The sequence below is a fragment of the Glandiceps talaboti genome, chromosome 17 (genome assembly GCF_964340395.1).
Source record: "Glandiceps talaboti chromosome 17, keGlaTala1.1, whole genome shotgun sequence".
Taxonomy (NCBI): Eukaryota; Metazoa; Hemichordata; class Enteropneusta; family Spengelidae; genus Glandiceps; species Glandiceps talaboti.
Window position 1 is genome coordinate 10216074 of NC_135565.1, and position 20832 is coordinate 10236905.

The window sequence follows — 20832 nt, forward strand, 5'->3', positions numbered from 1 at the left end:
GTTATGATAAGTCATGGCACTATTAAATCTCATTATGGAGTTGCTTAATTAGAATTTGTTCTCAGCTTTCATTCCACTTTGTGCACTAGTTCATAATCAAATTGATGTTAACAATTTAGCAGAAACAAAATTGATAGTTGGGATGTATAAGCATGAATTACGCATACAATTAGCATGCAAATAAGACTTAAATAATAGTGTACTTTGGTTGGGAGTGAGAGGAACACCCTCATATACCCCCCCCCCCCCCCCACACACACACACACACACACACATACACATACACACATGCACGTGTGCATGCACACACACACACACACACACACACACACACACACAAACACACACATACACACACACACACACGGCTAAGGTATACCTACTTTCTGTGTTGGGACTTTTTGTAGAGACTCTGATAAGAGTCTTTGATTTCCTTCCCTACTTTCATCTTTGTAGGACTGAATTCGGTTAAAGAGATGTAGAAGTTTCCATTTCTCTTCTGGAGGTGTCACACCTTGTGGTCTGGGCATCTTGCACCATGGAATTGTGCCCTCGTCAGTCTGCAGACAAAAATACAAATACAAACAAATAAATAAATAAATAAATAAATAAATAAATAAATAAGACAATTGGTATACCGAGTACAACTACACAGATATACACGTGTGCATATAAACACATTACATGTATATACAATACAATACATTACATACATACATACATACATACATACATACATACATTACATACATACATTACATACATACATACATACATACATACATACATACATACACATACATACATGTACATACATACATACATACATACATACATACATACATGCATACACACACATACATACATACATACATACATACATACATACATACATACATACATACATGCATACATACATACATACATTCATATACATACATACATACATACATACATACATACATACATACATACATACATACATACATACAACACACACACACAGACACACACACATACATACATACATACATACATACATACATACATACATACATACATACATACATACATACATACATACAACACACACACATACACACACACACATATGTACTGTACATATACTTCAACAACTTGTACACAGACTCACTGATACATGTATAAATCCACTATAATTTATAAACATAGACACACATTTACACCCACACAGCCTAGCACTACAGCAGCATTACCATTCTATCTGTTAACCAAGACATCATCATCGTATAAAAGTCACAGATCTATCCACCAACACCAAAACTGCCAGACAAAGACTACACTGTGCTGTCTGCTGTATAGATGTACATTACGTATAATGACACACCCATATACGCATAGAATCATGATTAAATGTATAAACACGATATTTCATGCCTAAAGATACCATTTATATAAAATATAAATCCATCATGACAAAACATGTCTCTTTGTTTGACTCTACCAATATAGACATGTCGGTGTAATCACTTGATTAAACTTTCAGTTTCACGGTTTCAGTTATGTTCTCTATACAACATTCATGACATAATGTACACAGAGCTAGCCAAAATTGTAGTTACGGATTGAAACGTGAATAATACTCCCATTGAGATGCGTATGGATCCTTCTAGCTCCATGTACATGCACAAAAGTATGGTACAATGTAATGCAAATAGCTTATTTTAATCAATTATTAACATCTGAACTCTTTGAATATGAAACTGACAACTTTATTGAAATCTGTACATATATCTATATTAGCTGCTACAACAGAGCTAAGCCTAGCATACACAGACATGTATGTAAATGGTTTTAGTTCCCTAAAGGCTTAGATTAGTACTATATACTATATAATAAGGTACAAGCCAAGTTGAATAGTTGTAGTATAGGTACATGTATCGGCTAGACTCGATGTGAGACATTTATTTTTCACTTTCTCTATTTCCCATTTTTTATACAAGCAGAGTGATTGTTTTTGAACACATAAATGTCATAATGTATTAATTTAAAATTTATGTCTTCAGTTCTGGTTCATATATATAAAGCATTATAAGGAAATTATTTGATGCATATTTTAATTTTATGTTAGGTGCCCTCAACCTGACTATTAGAAGCTAGTCTTTGAGTAGAAGTACTGTAATGTAAATTTAGACAGGGTGGACTTGGTTGAGTGAATCGGTCGATTCCACCAGGGTCATGACCGGCCTTACACCGTCGCACATGTTCGGGATATAGTTTGCCTGACGAATCCACTCAAGTGCTGAGCGACAGTGTCCATTTCTTCAAATATGACATCTCTCGATAGATGTCATAAAACTCGCACAGTACTCTAAAATTATATTTCAACGCGTAGCTTCATATGCAAGGACGTTATTTTGCTAATTTAAGTACATATAACAGAAATACAAACTTTCAGATTACGTTATCACTCCTCGCCACCGTGTTTCACCGTCTACTACCAACAAAATCGGTCTGGCTATTCAGGTATCCCAACAGAATGCGGCACACCATCCCCCAATCAAACAAGGGTAATAAAAAATGAACTGCTGTCCACTGTGATAAACAGGAGGAGCCTGTCAAGTCCACCCATAGTAAGTATGTAAATTTAGACATACCAGCAAAAATAATGGGTTGAATTCAAGAATAGCATGTCATAACACGGTTAGGAAGCTATTGAGCAAGCTTGTCTAGGAATAGTTATAACACATATACATGTAGAATTAGAACTTTGTCATAAACTACTCACTAACTATCATCATTTGTCATGTATACGATGTATATATTTCAAGACGTCAATTATCAATATTAATAATTACCATGTACCTACTTAAATTAATATAATATAATTTTCATATTATGATTTATATATTAAAAGGTATTGCAATATATTTTTACTTAATTTTGTCTGCAAAAATCATTTCTAGACTACCTCTGTTGGTACTGTGTATTACTACATACACGTACACAGACACACCTCTGTTGGTACTGTGTATTACTACATACATATACAGACACACCTCTGTTGGTACTGTGTATTACTACATACACGTACACAGACACACCTCTGTTGGTACTGTGTATTACTACATACATGTACATATACAGACACACCTCTGTTGGTACTGTGTATTACTACATACATGTACATGTACAGACACACCTCTGTTGGTACTGTGTATTACTACATACACGTACACAGACACACCTCTGTTGGTACTGTGTATTACTACATACACGTACACAGACACATCTCTGTTGGTACTGTGTATTACTACATACATGTACAGACACACCTCTGTTGGTACTGTGTATTACTACATACATGTACATATACAGACACACCTCTGTTGGTACTGTGTATTACTACATACATGTACATATACAGACACACCTCTGTTGGTACTGTGTATTACTACATACATATACAGACACACCTCTGTTGGTACTGTGTATTACTACATACACGTACACAGACACACCTCTGTTGGTACTGTGTATTACTACATACATGTACATGTACAGACACACCTCTGTTGGTACTGTGTATTACTACATACATGTACATGTACAGACACATCTCTGTTGGTACTGTGTATTACTACATACATATACATATACAGACACACCTCTGTTGGTACTGTGTATTACTACATACATGTACAAACACGCCTCTGTTGGTACTGTGTATTACTACATACATGTACAAACACGCCTCTGTTGGTACTGTGTATTACTACATACACGTACACAGACACACCTCTGTTGGTACTGTGTATTACTACATACATGTACAAACACGCCTCTGTTGGTACTGTGTATTACTACATACACGTACACAGACACACCTCTGTTGGTACTGTGTATTACTACATACACGTACACAGACACACCTCTGTTGGTACTGTGTATTACTACATACATGTACATATACAGACACATCTCTGTTGGTACTGTGTATTACTACATACATGTACAAACACGCCTCTGTTGGTACTGTGTATTACTACATACATGTACATATACAGACACACCTCTGTTGGTACTGTGTATTACTACATACATGTACATATACAGACACACCTCTGTTGGTACTGTGTATTACTACATACATGTACAAACACGCCTCTGTTGGTACTGTGTATTACTACATACACGTACACAGACACACCTCTGTTGGTACTGTGTATTACTACATACATGTACATGTACAGACACACCTCTGTTGGTACTGTGTATTACTACATACATGTACACAGACACACCTCTGTTGGTACTGTGTATTATTACTACATACGTATACACAGACACATCACTTTTATGAATCAAAGTACAAAATGTATTGATGTGAAATAAATCTGTCTTTATTATCTATGGTTATTCAGCATTTATCAGAGAAAGTGATTTCTGTCTTAATCTTATTTATTTTGGCATTAACGTTATTTCTGCTACTTTAAGATACAATGAGCTTAGAGCCAATACATATGTACATATAGATTACATTATGGGGTGATCGCACAATGTCACACAGGCGCAATAAACGAACTTCATTCATTTACAGGAAGGGGGTCTGGCATCAATGCGATGGCTGAACTTCATTTTCACACTTCTAACCATTTAAGAAAACTTTCACGCCTTCAATGAGATGTTGTTAAGTTGATTAAAATTTACTTCTAATGTGATATACAGTGCTGGGTTTCCGGTAGTATTTTAATGCGTTTACCAGCATGTTTTTACATTACATCGATCGTAGTGCTGTGACCGTCACAATTTTCATCATGGTATACATATACATAAATGTGTCAATGTTGTACTTGTGAATGTCATTTAGGGGTAGGGGGTGTGTCCTAAACCAACAAAGTTCATTTCTTAAGGTTGTGCGACATTGTGCAAGTATCCCTTATACTTATAGAATACAGTTACCATCAAAATATGGTACAAAAATTAAAATGCCACATGTTACTTTATTTTCATAATTTACAGAAAACATCAAAATGCTGTATGAATATTTGCTATTTAATTTCATTGATTTAATGAAAATATGAGAATGATTCTAAAAAATGTTTTAAATTTTATTTTCATTGATTTACATTACATGAATTGAATTGAATTGAATTGAAATTTATTTCACCAGAACTTATACAGATTATACAGATATTGAATGAATATATAGAAATGAAAGAGAGAAAAAAAATATGGACAAAATAAAATTCTGTTGAGGACCAAGGACAGTAGTTATTTCTGAACTAATCGAGGTCCAAGGCTCTGACTGACATGTTTAGTATAATGTATTGCTGGTTACACTGTTATAAAAAATAAATATATACATAACAAATGACAACATGACAACATTCAAAATAGGTTATGCATTATTATGATTGAAAAAACACATATACATACATAACACCTATAGGCAAGTCTTTGGTACATGTAACACCAAGACAAGTCTGTGGTAACACCAAGACAAATCTGTGGTAACACCAAAACAAGTCAGTGGTAACACCAAGACAAATCTGTGGTAACACCAAGACAAGTCAGTGGTAACACCAAGACAAATCTGTGGTATCACAAAGACAAGTCTGTGGTATCACCAAGACAAGTCTGTGGTATCACCAAGACAAGTCTGTGGTATCACCAAGACAAGTCTGTGGTATCACCAAGACAAGTCTGTGGTATCACCAAGACAAGTCAGTGGTATCACCAAGACAAGTCTGTGGTATCACCAAGACAAGTCTGTGGTATCACCAAGACAAATCTGTGGTATCACCAAGACAAGTCTGTTGGTTAAATCACCATAACCTTATTACAAAACAGTGTCAATCCCTTGGTACGTATTAGTCTCTCATTCTAGTAAGCAGAATACCCTACTTTAATACACCAGGTACTACATGTATTGCACATAAATCATGTCTACTCTCCATGGACACTGCCCTACTCACATCTTAAAGTACTTTTATACTTGTGACTAACGCAAACACTGTCAGCTTGAATAGTTGCCAATAAAATGTAAATGGCAGATATAAGTAATCAGTTCTAATCCAATTCAAGGTTAGAGTTGTTGCAGTAAAGTGCAATCATGCCCTTACCTAAATACATGTCAATTTTAGATAACACTACTCCACTAACAATATACCACTACTACTACTACTAAACGAATTTCTAACCATCACTACAACCGCTATCTTAACTATATATTCCATGACTACAGTCTGATAAAGTAAAGTGTAATCACGGCCTTTAATACCTAAATACATGTCAATTTTGATACATATGTAGATAACAGTATAGTCTGTAAGGTATGCTGTGACAGGGCGCCCTCACACATCGGCCAACCCCTCCTGTCCATGAGAGGAGGCCGCTGAGGACGGAACGTCACAACGTATCTTACAGTCTAATAACACTAACAGCACTATTCGAGAAATACTACACTAATATACCACAATCACTACTATGAGTACTAAACGAATCTCTAACCATCATTGCACTACAACCTGTATTAAAGTATATCACTACAGCCTCTAACCATCGCTACAACTTCAACCTACAGCTGCTATCTTAGTAACTACATTCCATGACTACAGTCTGATAAAGTAAAGTGTAATCATGGCCTTACCTAAATACATGTCAATTATAGATAACAGCGCTACTTCATTACTAATGCACAGTCACTTGTAAGCTAATATTCTATTCAAGGAAGGTCATAATACAAAATAATGGCGTTAGTAGGTATTTACGAATATTAAAAAAATACCATCATCGGCGTTTGCACGGAAAAAAAGGAGAAGATATGCGACCGAGGCCAGATCAGCCCCGGGGCTATGGCATGTCGATTTCAACCATTCATTTTTAATTCGTAAATATCATGAACACATCACCACAGTTGTTAATAGTGGAGTAGCGTTATCTAAAATTGACATGTACATGTATTTAGGTGAGGCCATGATTGCACTTTACTACAACAACTCTAACCTTGAATTGGATTAGAACTGATTACTTATATCTGCCAGTTACATTTTATACATACAAATAAAGCGATCCGACAATAATTACATTTGTACCCATGTGTATTCAACTTCTCAGGAAAACAGAACAGCTGTAAATATGCAGCTATTAAAACCTGAAATTCCCTACCCATTGAAATAACAACAACACACAATTGGAAGCAATTTAAGGTACACTTAAGCAGTATCTTTAGAAAGAATGGCCTCTCCATCTTCCTGTCTCCTTTACATTCATGAATTTGTATAGCTAATTTGATTTCATTATACACTAAACATTGACTAGATACACACATTATATAGTGCATATTATTATAGACAGGATATGCACGTTAATTATATACAATGTATCTAATACTATAGACTAATAGATGAGATATGTACGTTCTACAGTATATTATAGACAGTAATTGATATGTATGTTATACAGTGTATACTATAGACAGTACTAGATGAGATATGTACATTATAGTGTCTATTATAGACTAATAGATTAAATATACATGTTATACAATGTATACAAATGTATTATAGATCAATATAAACCATCAACAACTATATACTAATAGACAAGATATATGTTATATAGTGTATATTATAGACACAGTAACAAGAGAGATACGTTATATAGTGTATTTTATAGACACAGTAACAAGAGAGATACGTTATATAGTGTATATTATAGACACAGTAACAAGAGAGATACGTTATATAGTGTATATTATAGACAGTAATACAATATACATGTAGACAAGATATACATGTTACAGTGTATTTATAGACACAGTAATAAGAGATATACGTTATATAGTGTATATTATAGACAGTAATACATGTAGACAAGATATACATGTTTAATATATAGTGTATATTATTATAGACACAGTAATAAGAGATATACGTTATATAGTGTATATTATAGACAGTAATACATGTAGACAAGATATACATGTTTAATATATAGTGTATATTATTATAGACACAGTAACACGAGATATACATGTTATACAGTATATTATAGACACAGTAATGGACGAGATATATATGTTATACAGTATATTATAGATAGTAATAGACAAGATATATACATGTTATACAGTATATTATAGACACAGTAAAAGACGAGATATATATGTTATAAAATATATTAGGTATTATAAAGTTATAACAACTGTGACTTGTGTCTACTGCTAGTACTAGGGTATCACTACAGGCAATCATAAAATGCCATTCAAACATAAAAGAATGTCCACATAATGGTGAAGCATTTTGCATAAGGTCCATTACAGAATTACCTTGATATAAATAATTGAATTACACATTGCAACGGATGGCATCAAGTATTATATTCATCATGATGCTATCATAATATTACCGTTATAGTACTCCATATTAATGGTCAGGACAGTGTTACCATGACAACTGATGGGGTTTAATGAGTCATTGCTACAGAAGGTATCTACATAAAGGCAATTTACTGTCAGGCATAACATGGTAAACACTGTTAGATATGATATTCCACACTGGCTATCAATGACTATCTCAATTTACAAGACCTACAAAATTGTTTTCCACAATAAATATATCAAATCTGATTTCATATCAGTCACATAAAATTGACATTATACACATTAGATTTATCTACAACAAATTTAGATTTAAAATTTGACTTATTTACAGAAAATTTAGATTTAAAATTTGACTTATCTACAAAAAATTTAGACATCTACAGAAAATTTAAAATTTAGTCATATCCACAGAAAATTTTGATATCGAGTACAGAAACTTTAGATTAAAATTTGACTTATTTATGTAGAAAATTAAGATTAAAATTTTGACTTATCTATCTAAAATTTGGTTTAGGAGTAGTTTTATCTACATGGATGATTTAGATTTTAATCTTGACTTTGTCAATAGAAAGTTAGCTAACTTATTTCTACAAATCTACAGAAAATTTAGATTAAAATTACATATCTGGAGATAATTTTGACTTAAATTTGAATTGTATAACTGGAAAATTTGGGCTAAAAATTTGAATTGCATGTCTGGAAGAAATTGGGGCTAAAATTTAAATTGCAAATCTGAAGACATTTGGACTAAAATATTTGAATTGAATATCTGGAGAAAATTAGGACTAAATTTTTGAACTGCAAATCTGGGGAAAATTTGGATTAAAATTTGACTTGCAAATCTGGGAAAAATTGGGATGAAATATTTGAATTGCATATTGAGGAAACTGGGACTAAAATTCGAATTGCATATCTGAAGAAAATTTGAATTGCATATATCTTTTTTGTATCTGAAGAAAATTTGGGCTATATATTTGAATTGCATGTCTGGAGAAAATACTGATAACATACATGGCTTACAATCTATGATTAAAAACCTGACATAATATCATGTCCAGAAAATTGGATATGACTTAAGTGAAGGAATATTTGAATTAAGAAGTTGACATTTGGCAATAGCTATGAGTGTATTAAATTACAATATATGGTGATAGCTAATATCACTGTGTATGTATTTATTCAGCGTCTTTCTTTACAGGCAGTCAACCAAATATCTGTAATATGTACCAGTACTGGTAATACAGCTTTACTTTAGTGATTCATGCAATTCAAATATTAAGTGCCTGCTCAAAGCACTGCTTTTGCTATTATGGTTTACTGTTCAATACAACTCACAGGAAATCTGATAAAATTGATGCTGTTCCTAAAATTCTAATGTCTAAATTCTAGTACTTCCAATAATACCGTACACATGCAGGTATAGTTTTGGTGGCGGTATTGTGAGACTACCGGTAGTAGTGATTTGTGGCAGTAGAGAAATCTGGTAAAATTGATGCTGTTTCTAAACTCTAGTACTTCTAATATCGGTAGTTTTGGTGGGGGTATGGGGGGGGGGGGGGGGGGGGAGGGGGTATGGGGGACTAATCCAGTAGTAATTTGTGGAAGATTGAGGTGGTTGCCTAGTAACCTCACTATGTGTGTTGCTAAGGGGAAGGGGAGGGGAATTGCCTCCAATAATATGTATGGTGGATATGAACAACACCCAAATACTATATACAAACACATGCACATTTTGACTGTGTGTGTAGAGTGGACTAGGGTATTTGGGGACAACCCAAAAAGTATTTGTGTAGGTGGAAGTATTAGTAACCCTATTATTTAGACAATGAAACAAAATGTATTACTCTGTTTAACTCTGATCAAAGACACATACTTATGGCACTGACAAGTTTCATAAAATCTGCATTTATCAAAAGGAAAGACATTCTACAGAATTAAAAGATATACAATTACATTTATTTAACTTTAAATCTACACTTTCTTAAAACCTTATTTTGTTATTTTTGTTAACTATACTATTACTCAAGTTGATATATTTACTAGTTTGTTTTAGCACCAAACACTTATTGCAGAAAATCCAATGAAGAAATGTAGTTTTCTTAATAGATGCAATAAAAATTCTGTTCTCTTCTATTAGATCTACGTTGCATCAGTGTTGTGGACATCTGGTCTGAGGACTAAGGCCAAACAAAAAAAAATTGTGTGGTTCTGATTACACTCAATTTTAGAATAGGTGGTGTAGGTAGATGTTTTATCTTATTATATATATATTTTTTTCATGTCTGAGTGTCTAGTTCAGGTTTTCCATTATTTTCAAAATGGTCTCTGTGTTATTTATTTCTTCCTACCAGATGTACAGCCATTACAGATTGGAAGAGGTTTTATATTGTCTTTTTAAACTGATTTCCGCATCCACTCTTTCTCGTGAGACTTAACACAATTTTTGCGATTTTATAATTATTTTCTCGAATACATCAAAAAAAAGTTTAGGGTCGACAGTGAAAAACTAGGTGGGGGTTGGGGGGGGGGGGGGGTAACTGGAACCAAACAATTTTTTTTTATAGGCTTAACTAAAAGAATTTATTTTAAAATCCTACATCGGATTATTGATCTGGCCTCTAAGCTCCTTGATTTACCATGAATAGTAATCAATCTGAAAACGTAATAGATATGGCGGAATTATGTGATCTCTTTAACTACAATGTGATATAAATGACAAGAATTTCATTATCACTACATTATTCAAATGAATGACCTTTTGATATTTCCGTTGCTTGTATTACAAATCTACTTTCACATTTCCTAAGAGGTTAAGTAACTCACATAATATATTGAAATAAATGATATTTTAAAATGTCATTATCATTGGAAGGTCTAACAAAAATAATTGTGTGGTTCTGATTATGCTCAATTTTAGAATAGGTGGGGTAGGTAGATTTTTTATTTTATTTTTTTAATATACTTTTTTTCATATGTGAGTGTAGTTATGTTTTCTGTTATTTTCCATATGGTCTCTATGTTATTGGTTTCTTCTCATCAGATGTACGGCCATTACAGATTGGAAGAACAGTTTTATATTATCTTTTTAAGTTGATGTCAGTTTCCACATCCACTATTTCTTGCAAGACTTCACAATTTCGCGATTTTATTAATTTTTTCTTGAATATGGAAAAAAAAAGTTCAGGGTTGGCAGTGACAACTAGGTGGGGTAAAGTAAATGGAACAAGCAATTTTTTTTAGGCCTAATAGACAAGCATTGTCAGAAGAGAATGTTATATCATTAGTTGAGGTAAATATATTACATTTTAATACACAGTATTTAATTCATGTTTTGTCAACTTAGAATGATAGTGACAGATGAATTTCTCACTGTGAAAAATATTTAGCACATTTAAAAGTTTGTCACATAATTCATTTTCATTATGCAGCAGCATCAAAAAAATCTAAGTGACACAAGGTGAATTTATAATGATTTTTACTTGTGTGAAAAAAATACTTGGCAAAGCATAAAATCTCAGTTTAAGTCTAAGAGTATGTTAGGCCAAAAAAAACCACAATTGTTTCTGGTTAGGACAGTTTGTCTAAAATGGTGCGATGACGCACATTTTTTTTTAATTCTCAACAAATTTACTGTTCTTTTCATAGTACTTTTAGAACAAGTGTATATATGGGGCAGATGTCATTTGCTTGTTCATGATTGGCTCTGCAGTTGTCTTCACTGAAGTACATGTAGGGAGGGTTATTTTTTGTGTTTCCCCATGGATCTGCAGACTGCATGGGCTGGACAAACATACATGAAAAAAGATTGATGCGAGGGTATTGAAGTGATGCACAAGCTGACCAGAAACAATTCTTTTCTCTTTTTTTTTTGGCCTCATTAATGTCAATGTTTATCCCTGAATCCCTAAAGGCATTGCAATTTGTCTTCTGTTATAATAAGCACAGTTGATGGTACATGTAAAATATGAATTTTCGTGACATCTTTAGTCTTCTTTCTACAGCAGGTGGGGGTGGGGGTGGGGGGTATTTGTAAATTTGTATACAAAAACTAACAAGTTGAAAAAGACAGGATTTATAATCGCTTCAATTATATCATCGACTTATCTCTGTACATTGCTTGAATGCAAGTTTCACCAATAGCCAGTTATCGTGTATTTCATTTGAAAGGAAGTAGAACCTCATAATATGCAACAGAACAAGTTGAAGAAAACAATTTTATAATCGCTTCAATTATATCATCGACTTATCTCTGTATATCGCTTGAATACAGGGTTTGAGTTTCACCAATAGCAAGTTATTGTGTATTTAAAGTAAGTAGAAATTCATAATATGCAACAGAACAAGTTGAAGAAAACAATTTTATAATCGCTTCAATTAATCGACTTATCTCTGTACATCGCTTGAATACAAGCTTGAGTTTCACCAATAGCAAGTTATTGTGTATTTAAAGTAAGTAGAAATTCATAATATGCAACAAAACTTCACCCACTAAATGTACATGTACATAATCCATCAAGCATATGTCCTTTTAAAGTAAGCAATTTGAGAGCTATAAAATGAAATGTCAAAACGCCATCATTAACTATTATATTATTACAATGTTGACCTTCAGTTTTTTTGTGATTACACAGTCTGTAGGTAGTATTGTATTTATACAGATAACAATTCCTTGAAGATATAATGATGACAAGAATGGCACTTATTATTCATCACTTATTACATGTACACGACGTCAATCGTGACAAAAGAAAAGTCTTTAATTGACAAGGATACAGGAAAATGTAAATGTACCATCTTTCAAGTAAAACTATTAGTGCTATTTCGTATCTTTAGAAGTGCATCAATTCAAAATTCTGTCATTAACGCTGCCATAGCTGTAACTGCGTACTGGTGTATTATTTTATTGATTAGACAACCAACAATATATTCACTGAAAATTGTTAAAATACCAATAATTAGACATTTGTACATGTCAATAAGAGAACTATTTTATCTATAAGTAGTATAGTAATAAGTTAAAATCGTGATTCACTGGGGGCATTATTTTGGAGTGCGGACCAAACTCAAATATTAAACTGATTGAATATATTGCACCATATTATGTGTACCGCTTCACAAATATGCTTGCCCACAGGTGATTCAATAAATTTCAAGAGCAATATTAGTAACTCATTACATTGTATATCTAAGAAAACAGTTTTAAAAACAAATTCCAGTTACAGCAAGTACAGCTTTAATATATGTTACCTTACTGTGTGGATTGTTGTTCAAGTTATCAGTTATGTCACAAAACATGAAAACTAATGCATCTGATCTAGGTAGTAGGTAACCCACTTGTCGTTTGCTTCACTTTGAATTTCAGTTCAGTTCAGTATTTTTACTCTACATCAAGCCCTTGAAAAAGGCTATCCTGATACAACTTTAAATAAATGCTGATTTTTCAGTAAATCTTGGACTATATCTCTCAACACCACACCAAGTCTGTGGCCAAGCCAACACATACGATTTATCTATACTCATATAAACATATCTCTGAAGTCATTACATCAATAAATGTCAAAAAATGTCAAAGTTTTTCAGTCAAGTCATATCCACATAATACATGTACTAGGGAAAGATCTACTCTGTTTATATAGTAGATAATATGACACACTACAATGAGTCTATAAGTAAACAAATAGATAAACTTGTTTGTTATTGAGGCAATTCAAAACAGAAAAGATTTTGTTAAAACTAATATAGAATAGTTTAGCCGTTAGATTTTTACATACATTTTTATTTTCGTTTTCTCAATCTTCTTTTACCTCACTTTGGTTTATTTTGTTATGTTTGTTCCTGTATATGTTTTTACTCATCTTTTTTAGTAGTTTATGTTTTTCAATTTTTTTGTTAGTGCTGCTCCTAACAATCTTGAACATCGAGCCCGATACAAAAAGGATGCAATAAATAAATAAATAAATAAATAAATAAATAAATAAATACTATAGTATTTGTGCTGTAAACATGTGGTATAATATATATTTTACAACTGCCGACATCAGACCATAGAGGAAGAGGAGGGGTGGGGTGGGGCCTGTTACAAACAGCTCAAAAGTAAACAACTGAATTGGATTAAGAACAATTGGTACAACATGTTGATAGTACAGAGATTTGTAATACCTCTTTACATAATAGTTCACATTCACAAACAAATTAGAAGTTCCCCTGGCATTTCATGCACATATAAAGAGACCATCAAACTGTTCTTATCAAACCATGATATTCATGTTGTGCCAAGTGTTATTAATCCAATTCTGTTGTTTACTTTCCTTGTTTGTAACAGGTTCGTTCGTCCACGGTCTCATGTCAGCAGTTGTATTTGACATAAAATAATGTAAAAATCACAAACATGCAAATCTATGAGCCTTAGGTGTTTTGACATAGAATATTTTGTCAATAAAAACACAAACATGAAAATAAAGCCTTGCTGTTTTGAAGTAGGTAATCTAATATTCAACTTTTTCAACTCAGGAAATACACTACCCATCTTAGTGGCTGGTAATGTCAACATACAGCAAATATTCCAACCCTAGTGACCAGTTATGTCAACATACTGCAAATATTTAAGATAATGACTACATACATAATCATGTGATGAATACATATAACATCTAACCTGCAAAATTGAAAGTTACATAATGTCTTTTACATAATTGTAAATTATACATATCTGGTCAGTACTGCATATTTAAATATATAATGGTACATAAAAACATAAAAGTATATAAAAAATTTTCATAATTTTAAATACTAAACAATGATTTTTTTAAATAACAGGTTCTTTTACAATTTCTGTTTATACATATTATCAATTTGTCACCAAAATTCACACACAATCTCAAAGCAGGAACAATTTAAAACCTATTAATGAGAAATTGTGTCTGATTTTTGGCCAAAGCTTTTAGTAAACAGACACTACCATTAGCAAAATGTAAGGCATGGTAGATGGGACAGTGCAAAATGGTCACATGACTGGATTCTCTAGGCTAGTATATCAAGTCAGAGAGGCAAGTGTCTGGACCAGTGTGCCGTGCCCTCTTAATGATAGCCAAATTTTATTGTTGTGAGTCAAAATGATGAAAACTGGCATTTCTTGCGAGTCACTACATAGTAAAAGATAGGGGAAAACCAAATTTTGGTGCATCACTAGAAATTGTGTGCGTCAGTGGTGTGTCAAATTGGCTTAGAAGGCACACTGGTCACATAACTGGATTCTCTAGGCTAGTATGTCAAGTCAGAGAGGCAAGTGTCTGGACTACTAAGTCCTTTCAGTGATTTTTTTAAGGGTGGTATTAAAGTTGGTAAAACTTACCTGAGTTTCCTGAGTCATTTTACCAGGGTTCCCTACCAAAATTATATTGCATTACAATGTACCGGAACTATGCCAGTTTTACCAAATTTACCTGTCTGATACAGGGGGTTTCCCACACCTTAGCAAAAACACTGCCTTTACATTCACTACATACTAGGTGTATCATATACTATGTTCTGACTACAAGTGTGAGTTTCACTCTGAGGTGACATAAAGTAGTAAAACTATTAAGTTGGATTTGGGACCCGCTCACACTGAATTTTTGTACCTGACACAGATCACATACCAACGAAGTCATCCAATATTGGCATAGCCTTCTTTTGATCCAATCAATTACCAATCCTGAACTTTAAACCTCGCACCCTCCTCATCTAGGAAACTACATACACTTTCCTAATCAAATGGAATTTTGTGTCAGACACAAATGATAAGTTGACTCTAAACCATTTCGGGACCCATTCACACTGAATTTTTGTACCTGACACAGCTCACATACCAAAGTCATCCAATATTAGCCTCACATCATTTACCTCTATAATCGTATTATGTACTCTATTTCCAACTCATTTAGCCCTTTACATTGTCATTGCATACAGAATTTGAGAAATAGCCAAACTCGATTAGTGAAAAGAAATTTTTTTGACCTCCAAAATTGTTAATGTCTTTAAATATTTAGTTGAAATGTATATCATTTTCTTTCTCCTTTTTAGCAATAAAGTGAATAAATAAACAAATAAATAAATGAATAAATAAATAAGTAGAGATTCAATTTTGTTAACAAGATTTTGAATAGAGTGGTTGCTACTGAAGAACATAAATTAATGAATGTACTTTAGTAAAGTACAATTCCTGAGATGATGGTTCAGTCAATACTATATACATATCAAGACTTATGTAATTAATCATTCTATTTCAGTAGACATCTATTTTGTAATAGAAGACGTGATTAACTAGTGACTCCACATCTAACACATCCACAGTAATCCAGGGTTGCACACATACGTACATATTCATTACCTGGGATGTAGATAAGCACTCGTGACTGACAAAAACAAACCCAACTACTCTGCAATGTTTCGCTGGCTACTTTTCAGGATTTCAAATTCTTTGTTTCTATGAGTATTATTTCCAACATTGAGGAGAGCCTCGTTCCTATGTATTACTGCCAACTTGTCACATATTAATTGGCTACTTTTAAAATTAGCGACATCCAATAGACTACTAAACATTGTATACAGTGTGCCCGCTAAGCCAATAGGATGCATCACTGATGCACACAATTTCTAGTGATGCACCAGAATTTCTTGTAACAGTTCCCCTATTCCTTACTATGCAGTGGTGATGCACAAGAAATGCCAGTTTTTCTCATTTTGACTCACGGCAACAAAATTTGGCTATCATTAGAGGGTGTACTGATTGTATACTATTGGTAGTACCAAAATTATAACTTAAGTGGTAGTCCGAATAATCAATTTATTGCGATATCTAATATGAGTGATATAATGGTTGATAGTCAATAGAACATTGTAGCTGAAACAGATCAATTGGCCGCCCAAATCAAGCTGATGTACGGTGATAGTCCGGATGCCAACGTGGTTTCTAACTGTGGAGGTGTAAATCATAAATGATAATGATACCGTATAGGAACTAGACTAAGAAGTTGAATGCAAGCTTCGTTAAGGAACATTCCCTACTGATATGAATAGCAAACTATATGCATTTACAGTAATAATATGAATCGCAAATTAGTGACTTAAAGTACTGGTACATTGTATATATGATGTCTGTGAGTGTTGTCTAGCAAATGGAACTAAATTTGAACCGTGGACGTTTAACCAATAGGAAACAAATTAATCTCTCTACTGATGTCTCTCTGTCTGTTACATGAATTATTGTACATGTATACATGTGTATATTATAACTAAAAATCATATTTACATGTATTATTAGTTTAAATATAGCTAAAAATCATATTTACATTCATTATTTTAAGCATAACGAAAATTACATATTTAAATTCATTATTCTAGATCATAGTTGGATATCAAATATTTACATGTATTATTTCAAATATCAAAAAACATCATATTTATTTATTTTCATTAGTTTAAATATAACTTAAAATCTATTTGCAAGTATTAGTTTATACTAAAAATCATATTTACATTCATTATTCTAGATCATAGTTGGATATCAATTATTTACATGTATTATGTTAGAAAACATATAAAAAATTCTCTACATATTTTTTGGAAATATTTGAAACAATATTTAGTAGAGCAGTACAGGTAATTAAATTGTAACATTATTACATGTATCATGACTAAAATTCATATTTACATTAGATTCTATATCATGACAAAATCATATCTATAGTTATAATTCTAAATTATAGGATATACATTTACACATAATATTTTTATGCATCAATACTCCCATAAGTAATATTCATCTTTACAAGTATTATTTTATATATGATAACGAAACATATTTACTTTATTAGGTCAAATGTCATAACTAAAAATCTATTTGTAAGTATTAGTTTATACTAACATTCATAGTTACATTTATTAATTTCTATATAACGAAACGTCATATTTACTTTATTAGTTTCAATATCATTACTAAAACTCATATTACATATATTATTCTAAAACTAAACATTATATTTGCAAGTATTATTTCATATATCATAATGAAACATCTATTTTTTTAACATAACTAAAAAGAATATTCTTCTATTATAACTAAAAATCATACATGCATTATTCTAAAACTCCTTTTAATATAACTAAAAATTACATTTACATGTTTTCTTCTATATCATAACTAAAACTCATATTTATATGAACTCTGATATCCTATATCACAATTTGAATTCATATATACATGAACACGTACCCCGCCAATCTCAACATACGTACAAAATAGATCCATTGTCCGTACAAAGTTACAAAGACCTGTGTCTGAGTAGAGATAATATTCATTCAAGTAATGTATTATCAAAACCATGCTGTTTGCCAACCATTGGTAATGTGCATTATACATTTACAAGTAAGCCTCTTACAAATGAATGTCAGATCATATATTATATTATCACAGTTAGTAGACACAAAATACTAGTACCAGGCTAGGGCAAGCTTGTAAGCTAGCGTGGGTCAAAGTGGTACAAATAATTTGATGCGTTGATAACAATATGAACATAGGGCTTATTTATAAACACCTCACATTTACAAAAAAAAAAAAAAAAAAAAAAAAAAAAACTAAAAAAAAACCTCACTATTCCAAGTTCAATATAAATCTTACAAAGAAAAACAATATCAAACACTAAACGAATCTCTTTCTGTTACTTTAACAGGTTCTGATCCCTTACAAAAGCAGTTTAAAAATACATACACACACACATACAAACAATGAACACACTCAACACAGACACACGCAACATACATGCACACATAAAAATATACACACTTACACATATACATACCACTATAAATCTACTAAACTTACAAATTATCAATTAACCGATCTTACGAGAGTGCAGTGCATCACTTACCATTTTATGAGTCGTCTGATTCGAGTTATCTATCACAAGAGTATTTGTCGATGTGGAGGCATTAAAGCAATTAATCCACTGTACTGTACTCTACTGGTACATACATATGTAATCTAATCGCTATTCAGTATATATCTCCTTTGTTCTCCTCTAAGCTGCAGCATGATTCGAATACAGTATACACTTCGTTATTATACTCTCAACACACACAATGAAATACACTGCGCATTCCCACGTGTTTGCCACCTATCAATCATTCCTGCATAATTTTCATAAACTATTTAGTTATTTCGGACTATTCTATATGCTCACTCAGTACTGCACTACCCATTATAATGCGATATTTATGACCTTCCACAACCACATAATCTGTTTTTTTCTTCTCCTTCTTTCACTATCTCTTTACTGTCTAACCTTTCCGATCGTTTGCAATGACGCACGGCAAACGATAGTAGTTAATGTCAAGAAGTATCTGGCATCGTACTGATTGTGTGTACGATGATACTTGATAAAGAAGAGCCATTGGAACTGACGCACTGCTATCAATCCGGTGAATTAATACTAACAATGTGTCTATGGTCTTGTAATGTAATAGTGTACAATGTCATGTCTTCACTGCTGTGTTAAACCGTTTGGTCAGTTTACACGTAATGTTACAGTCGCTATTCTAGCTATGTAGTTTGTCCCTTATAGGACAGCTGTCCCTGCAGGCCATTGAAATGAATTCCCGAGTGAACATTTTGAAACTTGATCTGTGTGTAATTTAATGAATACCATTATTGTAGCAATCAGCAACCGAGTAAATAAATCTACTGGGCTTTTAAATAGACTTCTCTATAGAGGAAAACATCTACAGTTGTATTTCAGGGCAGGAGGGTAAAAAGCCAAAGGCCAGGGTTTCATATTCAGGAATTCTTCCATTTGTTATCGTATCAGTCATAAGGATTACATAAAATCTTCTTTTGTTCAGGCCCAGCTTTTTTTGTTTAATTAGCTCTGAAAAACAACTGTTTTTAAACCTACATTTTAATCCAATTCCAACTGGTCCTATGAAGGGTTGAGTTTTTATTTATTTTCTTATCTATTAGTCTTTCATATACTGATATACAGACACCATTTCAGTGCTAAATACATTGTTCTCCCAATGGAACATGTTACAAGATTATATACACAGAAAAACAAATAAGACAAACTAGCACAAAACGTTACAGAGACACTGTACTTTTAAAAAGGTATCCAATTACATTACCAGATTTCATTCTTAAAATCTCTTTTAAAAATCGATGGGTTCAGAGTCGATCTTATGGATGGGGGTACATTGTTCCATAGAACAGCAGTTGGGTGGAACGGAGCTGGAAGGAGATATATTTATTCCTATTGAAAGGCAATGGATATGTATTCTATGATTCATTGTACAGGTTACATCTCGTTTCTTTGTTATCTTCACATAAGATGAATAATATAATATATATGAAAAAAAACACCACTTAATATAATTAAACATCTGTCTATATTTTCAACATGACTTAGTCATAGTTAACCCTTTGTCAATGCAGAATC

General features: G+C 32.5%; 1 long non-coding RNA gene across 1 annotated transcript in view; it reads right to left on the reverse strand.

Moving 5' to 3' along the window:
- Positions 1-393: 393 nt before the first annotated feature.
- Positions 394-20832, reverse strand: part of LOC144447944 (uncharacterized) — a 68681-nt gene continuing 48242 nt past the window's right edge. Inside the window, exon 3 of the long non-coding RNA XR_013482072.1 lies at positions 394-560. This is a non-coding gene — a long non-coding RNA (uncharacterized LOC144447944). The remainder of the gene's footprint in view (positions 561-20832) is intronic.